Raw genomic sequence first — 17500 nt, forward strand, 5'->3', positions numbered from 1 at the left:
TGAAAACAGGCAAGAATGCCACATGACTCAATGACTCAACCTTGCTGCTCTCTCTCTCTCTCTCTCTCTCTATCTGTCTCTCAAACACATGCACACACACACACACGCTCACACACGCTCACACACGCACACACACGCACACACACACATGCACGCACAGAACCAGCTCGTACTGCATGCCAACCCTCGATAACAGTCAACACGAGTACGTCCATATCTGCCCTTAACACAATCTGCATTCAATATGTCTGCTCCACCCAAGCGGCTGTGGAGCCTCCTCCTCAGCCCAGTGGCTCTCAGCAGACTGCCCTCTGACAGTAAAACACTGATGGTTGCAAATTTTTAGGAAGGTCCGGCGGGGGCCCCGGGCGTCCATTATGGTACTAAAGAGCCGCGAGTCTGTCTGTCTGACTCTCTGTTCTTCCCTTTCTCAGACTGGTTGGCAGTGCATCAGTACCACCACCACCGCTGTTGCTGTTGCAGCCGGAGCCCATCCTCCCCCTCCCACAACAATCGCTGGCTTGGCTCCTGAAGCCCCGTCCCTGGCCCCTTGCCAGCTCGCCTGTTTGCGCTACACCATTAATTTATGTTCACTGGAGATGGTGCAAGGTTCTCCAGCAGCTCCGCGGCACATCCGCCATGCTCGCCTGCCAAGCTAACTGTTGCCCCCTTGCAAAGAAAAGCGAACGGCAGGAGGAGGAGGTTGAAGCAAAGGGAGCAAGGTGGTATGGGAGGATTGGGTGAGTCAAGGGGTGAGGAGGGAGCCCCGGAGGATATGTGAAATATAGGCTTCTGATTGTACCAAGCTCCGTGAGGCTAAATAGCAATCACTCCCACACAATCCCAATGCACCTCCAGACTTGACGGATCGACCAGCGAGGAGAGGGAGATCTTCTGGACGGGTGTTCCTGGCGGTATCATGCATAATGGAATGATAAGATTCCACTTCGGCCCGATGAAAGAAAGGAATGTGGAAAAAAAGGCTGTGGTTGTGAAAAATACCGTGCTGTAATCTCCAGCGACGATCAGCTGGGCTCGATCAATAGATCTATTAGACTTCGCCAACAGTTATCATACTGACAGAGAGAGAAAGAGAGAGAGAGAGAGTGTGTGTGTGTGTGTGTGTGTGTGTGTGTGTGTGTGTGTGTGTGTGTGTGTGTGTGTGTGTGTGTGTGTGTGTGTTGTGTTGTGTTGTGTTGTGTTGCCGACGCGGTCTCAGATGTGGCCCCCAGCCATAGAGATGTGGCTGTTTAATCGTCAGATTGAGTTCATGGCTTCTTTTTCCACCACACGGCTTCCCCTCCGCTTTCAAGGGGAGCAACACGATCCCTCCATCGTTACAGTGGGGGCTCGGTCTCCCTCTCTCTCTCTCTCTCTCTCTCTCTCTCGCTCTCTCTCTCTAGCGTTCCTCCTCTCCTCTCCTCTCCTCTCCTCTCCTGCACGCCATACTCCACGGGCCCCAGCAGCTATCCTCCTCTAAGCCGGCGCTCACCCGGCTGGCCTTGTCTCCCACCCTCTTCCCTCGGCCGGCGCTCCTCTCCTCCTCTTCGCCTCCTCTCCTCCTCCTCCTCCTCCTCCTCCTCCTCCTCCTCCTCTCCGCTCCCTCCTTTCAAAGTTTGCGCCGGAGCTTTAAGCCAGGTCCTAGAGGGCAGGAATTTGGCCTGGTTTTTCAGACCAGTCTGTGGGCTTTGTTGTGGTAACTGCCTGCTCAGGGGCACCCAGCTCCGCCGCTCAGCAGCTCGCCTGATGTCAACACGCAGCCACACTCAGCACTTGCTCCCAGGATTGGAAAACCAAAAAAAAAAAAAAAAAGAAACTTCCACGGCCGCTTTGTGTGGACGGCGAGTCTAAAGATGTTATCCGGCGTGCATATTTCTCCCGGTTAATTCACCACTGGATTGAGTTAGCAGATGATGCCTCGTCGGGGGGGACGGCGGCTCTACTTATTTAGCGAGGGACGTTTTTACGGCCCGTAAGCGGTTCATTAGAGGGCCGGTGAAAGTGAAAGATCCTGCCCCTCGGCCATGCTCGGGACCCCCCCCCCCCCCCACCCATCCCCACCGTTCGTCAGCGTGGCCCGGCCGTAAAGTCATCGGGAGCCCCACGGCACGACCGCGACATAGTAAAGCGGCAAAGCCTCTGGATAAACACCAGCAGGGCTTTAATCACCTGCGTACACATTGTAAATCAGTGGTTTTCCACACGAGGGGCAGAGAAAAAAAAAAGACGCGGAAGGAGAACGTTTCCCTCCGCGCTTTTCGTCTCTTTTTCCTCCCACACTCGCGCGACCGCTCCGTCCCCGAATACGCCCCAAGAGCTGAATGGGGCCGGGGGAACGGACCGAGCCGTCGGGGGGCTCAGAAGCGACTTCGTGGGCCCAAAGCTCTGGCGAGACAGTGGAGCACTTGAGAAGTACACGCTGTTGATAAAGGCTGTTGGGGAAAGGGATTTAGTATTTAGCATACAGGGTCTCTCTAAGTTTATCCTCTCTCCGCCTATTGTGTCCCTTTTGACATTGTTTAACATCCCGAGCCCCGGAGTAAAGTGGGGCTGATCTTCAATTGAAATAGGAACACGTTAATTTGTGGAGAGCGGGGAAGAGGGCGGGGGGGGGGGGAGGTTTCTCTCTTCAAACAGGAGTTCCTGAGAGCAGCCACTTGACGGTTCTCTCTTTTCATTGTGTATTAACTTAATGAGCATAAGTATTCAGATACAGAACTAGGACCTCTTTAGACGCCCCCCCCCCCCCCTCTAGAATCTCCGTTAAGTCTCTGCATTCAGTTGAAAAAAGGCCACTACGTCGTAATAGCTCGCCCGAGGACGCGGGACAACAAGAGCACAACCACTTACAGAGAACAAACAAGCAACCCCCCGCGGGGGGGCGGCTGCAGAATGTCAAGCCTATTTGGAAGATATTATAAGAGATTTGTAATGTCAATGTCTGTTTTCGGGTCAGAAATCAAAGGCAAACATGAAGGGGTCGCGTTTGTCCGTTACATATGTGGAAGCGGAACCCCCCCACCCCCAGCCCCACCCAACCCCCACCCGGTCCTCCAAAAAAACAACAAAAAAAAAAAAAAAAACAGCTGCAGGGGACACTTCCTGTTTGCTAATGACACCAAATGTGTTCAAGTCAACCTTGTCATGGATTTTCTTTTTTTTTTCTCCCTCCACCCGTTCTGAGTGGACAGCTGGAGCGAAGAAGTGGAGCCAAGGACTTTAACTCCCTTCCTCCCTCTCTCTCTCTCTCTCTCTCTCTCTCTCTCTCGCTCCCCTTTCGTTCTCTCCCTCCCTTTTCCTCCCCGCATCCTCCCTCCGAGTGGCAGCGGCTCTTATCCCCCTGACAGACGTGCACCAGGGGATCATGTCCCTGTCAGTGCGCGGGAGGAGCGTGGCCTACGGTGACTGTGGGCGCATTCAGCTCAGATCACAGGTACTTCAGGAAGACTTCCACGGAACAAAGCCAGGCGAGCCCTGATCACTCATCGACCCGTCCTGACCTGTTGGGCAAGTGTGTGTGTTGGTGTGTGTGTGTGTGTGTGTGTGTGTGTGTGTGTGTGTGTGTGTGTGTGTGTGTGTGTGTGTGTGTGTGTGTCCCTCCCCGGCCCTTTCAGATGTGCTCGTCTTCTCCGAGCACCTGCTTTCATCTGGGGGTTATGGGAGTGGAGAAGATGTCTCCTGTCGTTGCTCAACACCCCGCGGCGGTGGCGGCGGACTGACAAACTGCCCTCGGGATCTTTCACTTTCTTAATGTTCCTCGCCGGAGAGCTGCCATGCGAGGAGAGTTCAAAGGCCTTTCATGAAGGGCCGTCGAGGGGAGAGACGCGGGAGGAACGCGACAGCGGAGGAGCGGCGGCGTCGGACCTATGCGGCTTTTTAGGCCTCGCTAATGCCGCCTTACATTTAAGTGCATTTCTCTCCTTGCAACGCTCTTGGGCTCAATCCTGCCCGGGGGCCGAGGTGACCTTTGACCCGGCTGGCCTGCCCGGCTACAGCCATCTCGTTTGTTAGGGGCTTTATCCACTGACAAAGCAGGCAGGAAGTTGGCAGCCACCCAGCAACCCCATGGGAGGATGACCATCAGCTAGCTCAGCTTACTGCTTATTACAGGATGGTGGGGAGTGCACGTGTGTGTGCGTGTGTGTGTGTGTGTGTGTGTGTGTGTGTGTGTGTGTGTGTGCGTGTGCATGTGCGTGCGTGTCTGTGTCCGTGTGTGTTTGTGTCTGTCTGAGTCTGTCTGTCTGTCTGTCTGTCTGTGTGTGTCCGACTGTGTGTTAGTGTGTGTGTGTGTCTCTGTCTCTCTGTGTGTGTCCGACTGTGTGTGTGTGTGTGTGTGTGCGTGTAGCATGAACACTGGTTTGTCGACATGTTTCAATGCATATGTGCTTGCGACTGTGTGTGTGCGTCCGCGTGTGCGCATACAGGCATCCTCGCATGACTGCAGCCGCGCTTGTAAATACATGCGCCGGCTCGCACGGACGTAATTTCCCCGCGCCGTGTGCTCGCCGGCGCATGTGTGTGGGCGAGCCGCAAATTGGGAAAATGTGGAAAATGTGTCTGACCCTTTCCGTTCGTGCCGGCGATTCCGCTGTGTTAACTAATGACACGCAGAGAACAAGCCTGCGAGCTACGAACGTCCCCGTCTCCGAGCTAACCCGATCAGCTACGCATGTTAGTGACAATCAGGCAACCTTCCAGCCGCTGGACCCAGGGGACCCCAGCACACTCCGCACTTCAGGCTCTTTCTCTATTTATCTCTCGCTCTCTCGCTCTCTCTCCCCCCCCCCCTCTCTGTGTGCTCGCTCTTCCCTCAACCTGCTCACCGGAGCGCTCAGATGAACTCACTAAAACATTATATCATAAGACACTCCGGTTTCACTTTCGCCACTCCATAAAAGTCAGGTAATTCATACTTCATTTATATACCTTCCCATTAATAAAGCTGATGAACTTTTACTCCTTAAATCTAATGGGCCATTTTGCCCCGACTGCCGGCGCTCGCCCTGCTTTTCCCTCTCTTGCTCGCCCTCCCTTTCTCTCTCTCTCTCTCTCTCTCGCTCTCTCTCTCTCTCTTTTGTGCCTTACTTACCTCCACTCCGCCATTGCTGTAGCTGAAAGCTATGCTAATCCCCACAGGCAAGCGCTTCTCACGTACAGTGCTTTATGGGTGGAGGAAGAAAGGGAAGGATTTAGAGATTTTTGAGGGTTTTTTTTTTTTTTCAGACTGACCTCTGCCGCAGACAAGCAATGACACGCACCGTATGGCGGCGGTGGCGGCGGGGGGGGTCTGTTTGAGCTCTTTTTTTGGGGGAGTTTCTGTCCGTTTTACTGCCTCCCTCCCCTTCACCCCGTTCTCCCCTTCTCTTTCTCGCTATCTCTCTCTCTCTCTCTCTCTCTCTCTCTCTCTCTCTCTCTCTCTCTGAGTGCAGGGGAGGGTCATTGACCTCTGGGCCTAAAGCAAGGCATGATGGCTCCCTGGCTCGGAGGCTGTTGACAAGCGTCTGTGTTCTTTTCAACAACTCGTTGAACCACCCCCCCCACCACCACCACCGCGCGCGCGCGCACACACGCACGCACACACGCACACACACACACACACACACACACACACACACACACACACACACACACACACACACACACACACACACACACACACACACACACACACACACACACACACACACACACACACACACACACACACACACACACACACACACACACACCCAGCCACCCCTTCCCTTCTCAGGAATGTAACACAACCGCTCACTGAGGTAACCCTAGTCCCTCCCCTCTCACATCCCTCACTCACAGGAAGAGACAGAGAGAGAGAGAGAGAGAGAGACAGGGACAGCAAGTAAGAGAGGGAAAGAAATTAAAGATAGAGAGAGGCCAAACAGGGGTGTGACAGCTGTTATTGTTTTATCTTCCTGTCCATCCCTACCCCCATTTCTCTCTCTCTCTCTCTCTCTCTCTCTCTCTCTCTCTCTCTCTCTCTCGCTCTCTCTCGCCCGCTCTCTCTTTACATTTGCTACCAGCCAACTGCCTGTGGAATAATTAATGATGCAATTGAGCTGAGAGGAGACTCTGACCAGCGCAGGCAGTTCCTGAATGGTTTTATGGAGGACCAGCAAATAGAAAAGGAGAGAGACGGGGCAGGGGAAGGATAGAGCAGAGCGGAGGCATAAAGCAGTCAGCCGCCGAGAAAAGATTGGTAACAGTCTCCCCCCGGTACGGGCCTGAACCTTCCCTCGCTTTCTCTCTCTGTTTTCATCCCCTGTAGCCTGTTCCTTCATTCCCCACCCCCGCACCCCCCCGCACCCCCCCACCCCCACCCACCCACCCAACCCCCCAACCCCTTTTCTCCTCCCTCCATCCTGATGGCGGGATCGGGGGGCCTGACCTGTCTGGTGATTGATGGTAATGTCTCAGGAAGTCATTTTCCCCGACAGCGCCCCGCCGCCTTTCACCAGGCCCGATGTAGAGGTGAGCCCATCACAGGGACGCTTTTAACTCCCCGCTCGGGTCGCTCTAACTCCGTCCATTCAGCAAACCAACCAAACCCCCCCCCCCCAACACACACACACACACACACACACACACACAGATGTAGCACATAGCACCATACATAGTACCGTTCCACCTCCACCCCAAGGCGGTGGGGAGGCGAGGATGGGAGAGTTGGTCTTCATGCAACGCGAGGAAGATCCAAAGTGAAACGGTCGCGCCTTGGAGGCGAAGGCCGTCGGCCATGTTTTGGTTAAAACCCACATTGGCCATCTTGAAGCGGATCCGTGCACCGGTCCCTAATTCGGCATGCCGGGGATGGTTCCCCACGACTCCATTACTGTCAGCGCTCAGCCCTTCCATTATGGCAATTAGGACACGGTTCCAACACTAGGAATGCTTTGCTAGGCCCCGGAATTGTTAACATCTGCCGCACCTCCGCCCCATGTGTCGGAGAGGAGCTGTCTTTTCTTAAACAGACATCTTTTTATAGTCGCAATCTCCACTTTCTCCTCTTTTTTCGCTCCTCTCCTCTGACAGTTCGCTCCACATTTATTTACTTAATTCCACTCAAACTGTGCCTTAAAGAGATCCCTCTCTGTTTGAGTCCAAATAACATAAAATGATCCGTGAAGAGCCTCGCTGTTTCCCCGTTTTCCACAGGCTTCATTAGTTTTTAATATCTTGCCAAGGGAAGGAGAGGAAAATGGCATGGAGATAATCAATGGAAAAGGACCGGTAGCCTATTAATCTCCCCCAAAGGATTGTGGGCTAATACACGCTCTTGCATAGGCAAACACGGCTGTGTGGCAGACACATCTGTCTGCCTGGATGGGCTACTTAATGAAACAGCGGGCCCCTGGCCGCCGAGATGGATGTTGTCCCCCCGGTGAAAAATTAGTCCTCTGCTCCCACAATGCTGACGCAGAGCCTCACCACATCACCATGTGCAGCGGCTTTAACAATGGACGTATCAGGCAGCGCGGGGAACGCATGGCCGCCGGAGCAAGTCCTTATGGAGATCATATCAGGGACTGCTAATGTGAACAAGAGTCCGACTGATCGGGGAAAGATAGATAAAGACCAACGAGGGAGGAAGAGAGGAAGAGCACAGTACAAAGCGAGTGCCGCACGTGCCCCCCGCGAGCGATAAGCGGGTTTCACTGCGATTGCGTTTGTCTGAATGTATGCGGTAAGCGCGCACGCCCTTGAGCGCGCGCGCGCCTGAGGTGACCCGCTGGTCAGGGAGTCCTGTAACCGGACCTCACCTCCGGTTCCGCGAGCTCTGCTCTCAGTGCGATAAACAGCCACCTGAAGACAGGATTAGCCATTGTGACCCACCCCTAGAGGTAACCGAGATACACCTCCGGGGACAGACGTGAAACACACACTGTCACGTGTTGCCGGGACGCCGGCAGGTGGGGAGAGAGGGACCCGGGGAGAGGGAGAGAGAGAGAGAGAGGGGGGGGGGTTATAAAATAACTGTGAAGAGGAGACAGGAGGGGACAGGTGGTGCCGGGGGATTGTAAGTGCAAACAGGACACCTATAAGAGGATGACGGCGAGTCGGATACAGAATACTGCAAAGCCGGCCAAGGTGAAGGTGTCGCTGCTGTTTGCCGTTGTCTAGGGAAAACAAAGCGGCAGAGCATAAGAGGATTTGGGGGCCTGACCCATCGCCTTCGGGGTGGTTGAGATTTGTGCCTGTATGAAAATTGACGCCTGTCAGCGTGCGTATGATTCACCCCGTCGAGGCATGGGAGAATCCGTGTCCGCCTCTGGATGTGTGTGTGTGTGTGTGTGTGTGTGTGTGTGTGTGCATGCACGTGCGCTCGCCCCGGTGTGCACGCTCTGCTGTGACGAATGAGCAGTGCTTAATTTGCCACTGATTATGCGGGCTGCGGGTCCCCTAAGCCCCTTTGAACTTGTAATTGCCGCTGGTTTCAATAATGAACATTAAGGGGGATTCAGAAACGTGTGGCTAATTACTAGTTTCCCCCCGCTTTCATTCCTCCATCTTCACGAGAGGGGAAGGGAAGGAGGCGCGGAAGGAGCAGGAGAGGCGAGGAGGAGGTTTCGGCGTTGGGAGGTGTACGCCGCCATTGTCACCCTCTTTATCAAAATAATTGCACGGGCTGGTTTATGGGGTTTAGAGCGCCGCTTTTTGTGCAAGTCGCTGCAGCCTTGGGGATGCGGGGGACTGGCTTTACCCGGCGATCGATATTCACCGAGATTCACATCTGGAGCCAAGGCTCGCTCCGCTCGGATTCCAATTCTTTTTTTTTTTTTTGGTTCATCCTCATTTGATTTCTATTTTCTTCTCCCTTTGGTCCTCCTCTTCCTCTCTACGCCCTTCCCTCTTTCTTATCAGCAGGTGGCGCTGCTATTTTGCGATGCGGGGGCGCCTCGCCGCTGTACGCACTCCAAGAAGACGTGACAGTCCAGAGAAATGTGAGCGCCGCAGACGTTCGCCGTATTGATAGCAGATGCAGGCACCAATCGCATATGGCTTGGTACTTAGGCGAGGTTGTGGAGCGGCGGTGCATTGTGGGTAAACGGTGGAAGCCGGGGGGAAATCCATTGAGGCAAGTGCAGAGGGTAGAGTCAGGGGAAGGAAACAACAACAAATTGACCTGCTCAGCTTCGCGCTTTGATGTGGACTGATGCTTTCCTAAAAAGCAGACCGTACGCCCAGAGACGGAAAGACAGAAAGGAGGAGAGGGGGCGAGGGGGAGAGGGGGAGAGGGGTGAGAACAAGAGATATGGCTCCCAGTTATAAGGACCCCACTGTGCAGGAATCCTTCTGACTGACCCTGGGCTGAGGCGCAGAGTAAAATAAAAGCACGCTTTTGAGAAAGTGGGGAAGGGGCGAGGGAGGGAGGGAGGGAGGGAGGGAGGGAAGAATCACACAACAAAATAGCAGGATTGGGATTTGGTGCAGCCAGAGTCCCATGACAAACCAAACAGGGAAACGGCGGGATCTGTTTTTGATTTCTGCTTCGTGCCTCCTCCATCGCCACATTTTTTTCCCCTCTCTTCTCCTTCCTTCTTCGTTCCCTCCTTCCTTTTTTTAAGCCCAGATTGCCGCTTCCATGTTTGGGAGCCCCCCCAATGCATTTCCCCTCCCTTTGGTGTGAGAGGAATATCAAGTGGGACTAGGGCGGCTTTGAGGCCTGCAGCAGAATCTCATTGGCCTCTGTGGTCACTAGCATGTAGAAGCCACCGTTCTAGCAAAAAAAACAAAAAAAAAAACCTGCAATCAACCATGGGGGGATATGGATGTCCCACGGGGGGGGTTGCAAAACCAAATCCCCCCTTCTCCTAATGCGTTTTGTTATGAGTAAGATAACCTCCAATGTGTAGAAATGGTCAAATGGGACAGAATCAGACACCACCATCTTAACAACTCTGCTTTTCCACCAGCGGCGAGTACAGTATCACAGACTACACATTGAGGTCCCTGGCGCGCATGACATCATACAGACCCCATTTCCCAAAGAATCCACCCAGGCAGGCCCTCAACGACTGATCACTGTTATGACTACTGAAGTAGTGGGTTGGGTTGCTCAGGAAAGAACGGGGGGGGGGGGGGGAGGGGGGCGGTGCTGCGTGGTTGAGGCCTGTTTCTCACCGGAAAGTTAAAGACCTCTACCTCTACTCTACTCTACTCTTCTGTGTGTGTTTGTGTGTAAGTGTGCGTGTGCATGTAAGTCTGCGAGTGTGTGTGTGTGTGTGTGTGTGTGTGTGTGAACTCCCAGCTTGGAGCTGGGAGTTTATAAATCTGACTGCCCTCCAGGGCCCTTGCACTGTTTGTCTTCTGCCCCGGTCAAGGCATGTGCAGTCACCTCTGCAGGAAGCCAGTCCGACTCACGCCGGGCTCCTGGAGGGAAAAAGCTAGCGTAAAGAGGGCGCACGTTGCGTCTATTCTCAGGGAATGTGCAGGAGTTTTCCCGGCGCGCGTCGGCGGGTTGGATCCCGCATTGTCGCCGCGTGATTGGCATTTGTCTTTCGTTGTTGTTTTCTAATTGAAGGATATGGCCGCCGCCTGATCTTTTTTTGTTCTCGTTTCTGGCAACCGCCACGGTGTTTCACGGAGTGTAATAACCTCCGAGCGCCGCGCGCAGCCTTGTAAACAGCCCCCGAGCGAAGGCACTCATTTATGCTACTTCATTAAACAACCTGCGTTTAGATGCGAGCAGCAGGCACGGAAATTAACAGGGAGGGAGGGAAACATGTGAAGGGGCGTTGGAGGAGGGGTGGGGGAACGGGAGTTTAAGAGGTGGTTGGAAACAGGTATCCCCACATTCCTTTCATATGCAATAACATTCTGCCTATGTAGAGAATAAACAAGAAGCCTGTCAAAGGGATCAGCGGGGGGGGGGGGGGGGGGGGTGCACCAACCAAAGTTGAACAACTTGAGTTATTATTACTTTATATATTGGAAGTTCCTTTAATTAGAACTGTGGTATGGGAGGACAGGACCCGGGGAGCAAAGTGGGAAGGTCGCAGTATGTAACGACGCACGGCTATCGGATTGTAACTCTCCGCTAAACCCCCACGAGAACAACCTCCCGACAACGGCGCGGCGGCACGCTGTAAACCGGGCTTTGTAAATCACAGGGACGGGGACGCTAAAACGCCGGGAGCTACTGTACAAAAAAAAAAGGGCCGTGACACGAGACGCCAAAGGTTGATGTGGCTCGTCATATAATTATACAACCTGCTAGAATAGGGGAGACACCGGATCCCGCCTTCTAAACTTTCACCCTGTTTTCAGCAAACTCCTCTGCGCGATAATAAGAGAGAGAGGGAGAGAGAGAGGGAGAGAGAGAGAGAGAGAGAGAGAGAGAGAGCGCCATGTTAGAAGCGTAAAGGTTACGAAAGAAAGGACAAGGAGGGTCCGTCTCTATAATCACAGCAGGAAATACTGTACATGGTTTCTTAAGTTTCTTTTGACAGTGGCTTTTGAGAGTGTTTGTATGTAAATACTGACATGTATGTGTGTGTGTGTGTGTGTGTGTGTGTGTGTGTGTGTGTGTGTGTGTGTGTGTGTGTGTGTGTGTGTGTGTGTGTGTGTGTGTGTGTGTGCGTGTGTGTGTGTGTGTGTGTGCGTTTGTGGGTGTGGGTGTCTGTGTGTGTGTGTGTGTGTGTGTGTGTGTGTGTGTGTGTGTGTGTGTGTGTGTGTGTGTGTGTGTGTGTGTGGGCGTCTGTGTGTGTGTGTGTGTGTGTGTGTGTGTGTGTGTGTGTGTGTGTGTGTGTGTGTGGGCGTCTGTGTGTGTGTGTGTGTGTGTGTGTGTGTGTGTGTGTGTGTGTTTGTGTGTGTTTCTCTGTCAGGCCTCTACGTGGTGTCACAGCCCCAGTGTGGCAGCCGGACCAAACAGGAACAGATGGCAGATTGAGGTGGCTTGTGTCTCTGTTTTCCAGGGTCGCTGAGCAGCCAGCATTAGCACGGTGTCAAACAATAGCCCCCGCTCCAGACCGCCCCCCAAACCCCCCTCACCCCCAACACCCCCCCACAAAATCCCCCACCCCCCGAACCCTCTTACACAGTCATGACTTTGCTGATTCCCCTACCAAACATCACCAACTCATATTTTGACTCCTGTTTCGTAAACACCACACACACACACACACACACACACACACACACACACACACACACACACAAATTCACACCCACACACACTCATACATAGGCCTCTATTGTCAAAGAGGCAAGCTGTGTTGCAACACTCAACACAAAACAATCACACACACACACACGCACCCACACACACACACACACACACACACACACACACACACACACACACACACACACACACACACACACACACACACACACACACACACACACACACACACACACACACACACACACACACTTGGGCAGTGGCAGTGAACCATACTGTCGCCTAGGTTGCTACGGGTGACTGAAAAGCTGACTTCTGGGCTCCCAGGCAAACGAGCACATGACAGATTAGTGTGTGGGCCTCCTTCAGGCCTCCACCTCTCTGACCTTTAGGAGCCCCCCCGCCCCCCTATATCACCCCCACCTCCCAAACGCAGTCCTCACCCCTGCTCTTACCCCCTAAACCACCTCTTCACATGCCTTGCAAACCCCCCACCCGCCCGCAGAAAACAACCGCGGGAGGTGGAAAGAGAAGCGGCGCTGCGTGCGAAGCGCCGAAACCTATCCCACGTCTTCTGCACGTTCCATCGCCCGCTACGCTCTGGTCACAGCAACATGTGTTCAACACGGTTAATATTAAGTAACGATATGAAATCGTACATAAAATCGCCTAATGCGATTAGATTATCGCGGTGTAACACAAGTGAAGCAAGTCAGGCGGGGACAGAAACAAATATGTATTTTAATGTCGAAAAAAAAAAATGTTGTGGAAACGTTATACGGGCGGCAGTAAATATGGAATAAACAGCTTTCAGCAGTTGTGTAAAAGGAGGAAGGAGTTGTGTATTTCAAACCGTTTGCAGATGTGTCTTTTCCACCAGTTAAACGCCGCTTGCGCTGGAACAACACGCGAGGATTAGAAGGACTGGCGCAGCTCAAACAAAAAAAACGGGTCCACAACTCTGGGGCCGACTGTTTAGTCTACTCAAACGACGTGCCCTCTGCTCCTTTTTGTTTTTTTGTTTTTTGTCCTCTGAGGATGGACTTGTGCACTTGTTTATGGTAAAGGGACAAACATCCGTTGCCATGGTCTGGACCGGCCCCGCACCGTGTCTTGTGAATGACCCTGGCCGGCTCTTTTATGTGCTTCTATAAAGGGCGGTCGAGAGAGCAGCTCCCATAGGAGGGCTCGACCTGACGATGACACCCCGTTGCCATGGAGACTAATGCTATGTTAGGGTTTTGGTGGAGGTGGGGGGCGGGGGGGTGACCACTGTCCCCCGTGTATCCAAACTAACGATCGCGACGCAATGCTCTCATCTCCTCACGACGCGTCCTTGCTCTCATTAACCCCCGCCTCGACACGGATCATACGGCTCGCATTGGCGTCTTATTCCGCCTTTGTCGCCGCTATCGACGCCGAACGTTCGAGAGTCTGATTTAGCCTCGTCTGCGAAGATTGTCGATGTGGAAACGCAGCGGCACCATCCTTTGAGGGACCCGCGTCTGAAACTCTCGCGCTCCACAAGCATCGAGGTTTGCAAACAGTAAAAAGCGGCCGTTCATTTCCCCTTTCGCCAGGGGAAAAAAAATACAACTGGAAAGCGACGTAGAAGTGAAAGAAAAATAAAGGCTTCTAATGCTTATAGCGCAAGGTCCTTGGGAAGGAACCAAGGGATATATCACTTCCTTGGGAGGGAGCCCTGGGGACCAATACACCTGGCTTAGCAGCTTAACAGCATTTCCCCAAACACCCAGGCCAAAGGGTGGCCCGGCACAGAACCTGAGACGCTTGATGCCTGAAAGTGCTACCTACCCGCTGATCCAACTGACCATTTCCCCTCTCCCCCGAACACACACTAAAGAACACACACACACACACGTGCACACACACAAACACACGTATACGGACACACACACACGCGCGCCCGCGCGGGAGGCCTCACGTCTTGCTCCCGAGGAGCGCTATTTATTTTTATTGGTGTTTGAGGGTTTACACTAGTCAAAAGACAAGGCCGGAGCCCAGAGTGCTATCTTTGTATCTGAGTGCTTCCTGTTTTCATTGCAAGGCCGACCCTTGTCTTTACAGGGGAGCGCCAGGGCCGGCGGGGGGGCGAGCGAGAGGTTAGAGGCGAGGAAGGCCGGGGGCATCCAAAAACTAATTGAGAGGTCTCAGCGTTTGCCTTAACCAAACAAAAAAAAAAGGCATCGCCCTTCATAACAATAAGGGGGTGGGGGGGACACACGCACGCACGCACACACACACACACACACACACACACACACACACACACACACACACACACACACACACACACACACACACACACACACACACACACACACACACACACACACACACACACACACCAGTGGTTTCCCCTGCGTTTGCGATTCTTACCCCTCCAGCCCCCTCTTCTCCTCCTCTTTCTATATTGTGCTCTCTCTGTCTCTCTATCTATTGTCGGGCCTCCCTCCCTCCCTCCCACTACTGCATTGTATGGCTCCCTGCTTGTGAAGCGTAGTAGAACATATTATCTCCAACAGTGAAGTTTACCTTTCTGATAACATAATCTCCCTGTAGTATTGAAAAGCTTATACCAACAGTCTGGGATTTCCCTTCCCCTAATGTGACTGGAAGACATCCAGCAACATATGGGGAGGGGGGGAGAGGGGATTGAGAGAGAGAGAGAGAGGGAGAGAGGAAGAGAGGATGTAAGATAGTCCCTGACCCTCTTCTGCCAGCTAACAGCAGCTGATCTGTACAGCCGTTCGCCAATTACATATAGGGCATTCGAGGTTGCCAGATCACGTGCTCCCTCCCGCATTTCAGCGCGGGCTCAACATGAAAGAGTTACGGGCTTATCACGCCGCCTCCGCAGAACAGTACACGCGCGTACTGCGCCTTTAAGACGACGGCGCGGCGGATTTGAAGGCCCGCCTCGGGGACGGCGCGGCTGAGGGCGAGCGAAGCGCGAAGCTGTCCCCCCCCCCCCAACGCGCGACTCTTCCGCGGGAAAAGCCAACCGCGCGATTTCTCCCAAGAGAGTGTGAGGTCAAGGCAAACGCGAGGCGGGCGGGGGCGGCAGGGGAGAGGGAGGAGTGAAGGGGAGAAGGCGATTCTGTTATAGTGAATCTGAATCCAAAGGCAGACAATCGTTACTGTTGGCCTGTGTTGTTTTTCTGTGTGCGGCGGGAGGGGGGGTCCCCCCTGCCTTAGAGCCTTTCAGAGAAGGTGACAATGGCTGGATGTTGAGAACATATGTAGAGAGACCCCCGCGGCTCATGGAAGAGGAGCTCCATGCTGGCTCTGCCGTTTGAGAAAAAAAAAAAAAATACAAGGCCACTCCTTTCACTCCTCACCCCTCAGTTAATGAATGGGTGAATGGCAGAATGCCGCTATGGGCCATTCAGGGGCCAAAGTCTCAAGAATTCACCCCTGCACAAACGCAACCCAGCAATGGAAAATAAATTTGCTTAACAAATTGAACGAAAGGGGGAATTGCTAATGTGTGTGTGAGAGAGAGAGAGAGAGAGTATCTATGGGTGGGGGAATTGGACGGTGAGGAGAGAGAGGGGAATAATTCAATTAGCCCTCTTCCTCAGTGGAGAAATGAAGGCAGGTTAAAAGGGAAGGATTATTGCGCGTACAAGAGCGGCCAAGATCCCTCACAAAGGAGACAAATAAAGATTGGAGAGAACATCGACGCAGAGGAGAGGTGATAAAGAACAGCCGGGCGGAGAGAAAGAGGCTCCTGAAAGCTCCGGGCCCTTCTGAATTAACCAGCACTGTTTAAAAACGGGGCCCGCGTGCCTGAACTATGGGGCTCTTTTTTCTTTTTTTTTTTTTCTTTCTCTCCCCTTCCCTCCTCCCGTCCCTTTCTGCTCTTTCAATTTCGATTTTAAAACAATTCTAAAGAAAATTGGTGGTGACGTCCGCTGCGAAGAAAAAGCAAACGGTGTGTGTGTGTGTGTGTGTGTGTGTGTGTGTGTGCGTCATCCTGCGATTTGGCGCCGTGAACACTGGAAGCTCTTAGAAGCTTGCTAACCGGCGTTCCTCAGGTCGCCGGGAAAGACGCCTAATGATTCATCAGCCGGCGCGGAAATCTCGCTTATCAACGCGTAAAAAAAAAACTAAAAAAAAAAACTAAAAATGCGGCCGGTGGATTTTTTTTCGCAGAGAAAATAAAAATCCCACTCACGGGTTGCTTTTCTAAATACTCGGAATGGAGTGTTTTGCGTGAATTTATTTCTTTATTCGACATGTTTCCAATCCCGGCTCGGAGCAGAAAAGTAAAGATTGAGGCGGAAGGGACCCCTCGAACCCTCGAACGAGCTGGTTTTTCGGGGCGAGAGTTCTCCCGTCGTGGGGAGGGGGGCGGTGGAGACGGCGCGTCGAACAGCTGTGAAGTCATTTTGATAATGATGAGAATAATAAGCGTGCGTGCTTCGCAGGGCCGGCGGAGCGGCTCCGGCCGGCCGGGCTCAGGGCTATGCCGTTGCAGCTCCACTGCCCCCGAATAGATAAAAGTGATTAAAGCACTCCTGATTATCCCTGACCAATATGTAATGGATTTACAGCCCTTTCAATTAGGCTGTATTTGCTGGCCACTCATTACTCTGGGCTTTTGGTAATCAGAGGGCCGGGGTGGGGGTGGTGGGGGTGGTGGGGTTGTCGGGGGCGGGGCACCGGGGGCACCTGGCCCCTCTTAAGTGAGCAGATCATCCCGGAGCGCTAAACTTAGTACCTCCCCCAACTCACTCTCTCTCTCCCTCTCTCTCTCTCTCTCTCTCGCTGCTCCCCCCTCCCCCCTCCCCAATCCTCCCTCCCTCCCTCCACCCACCCGCGCGTGCGTGGGACAAGTAGCCACGTGTTCCAGCAGCAGCTTGTGTGTCCGGGCCCCCGACCGCCGCCTCCTGAAACCTGACCTGCCTCGCAAAATCAATACAGCCCAATGTTCTGATAATGTCTTGACATTAGAGGAGGTGGGGTGGGTGGGTGGGTGGGGCGGCATGTTTCCCATTTCCCCCCCCTTCCGCTTTCCAAACCAGAAAGACAGATAGAGAGACAGACAGACGTGCCGTGGACACCGCTCGTGCACACGTTTCACTTCCTGCGTGGTTCGGGTGGTTCACTGCTGCAGTGACCTGAGGCAGAGCTGCACGCCAGCAACCACATCGTATACAGAAGGATAACAAGGGTTTTAACGGCATTATTATTTTTTTATTGCATCTCTTGCAATCGATCCCGCTCCGTCGCACGGCTTCCGCCGGCGTCGGGCACTCGTTCGCGCCGGGAGTCCCCCTTTTTCCCTCGGGAGAAGGTTTGCACTCCCTCGCCCGTCGGAGACAATCTATA

The 17500-nt window shown here is 53.4% G+C and overlaps 1 protein-coding gene across 4 annotated transcripts in view; it reads right to left on the reverse strand.

The window, feature by feature from the left end:
* Window positions 1-17500, reverse strand: part of meis2a (Meis homeobox 2a) — a gene marked incomplete at its 5' end in the record, with an annotated part of 88656 nt that overhangs the window by 34342 nt on the left and 36814 nt on the right. The window lies entirely within an intron of this gene.

This window comes from Zeus faber (genome assembly GCF_960531495.2).
Source record: "Zeus faber genome assembly, chromosome: 13".
Taxonomy (NCBI): Eukaryota; Metazoa; Chordata; class Actinopteri; order Zeiformes; family Zeidae; genus Zeus; species Zeus faber.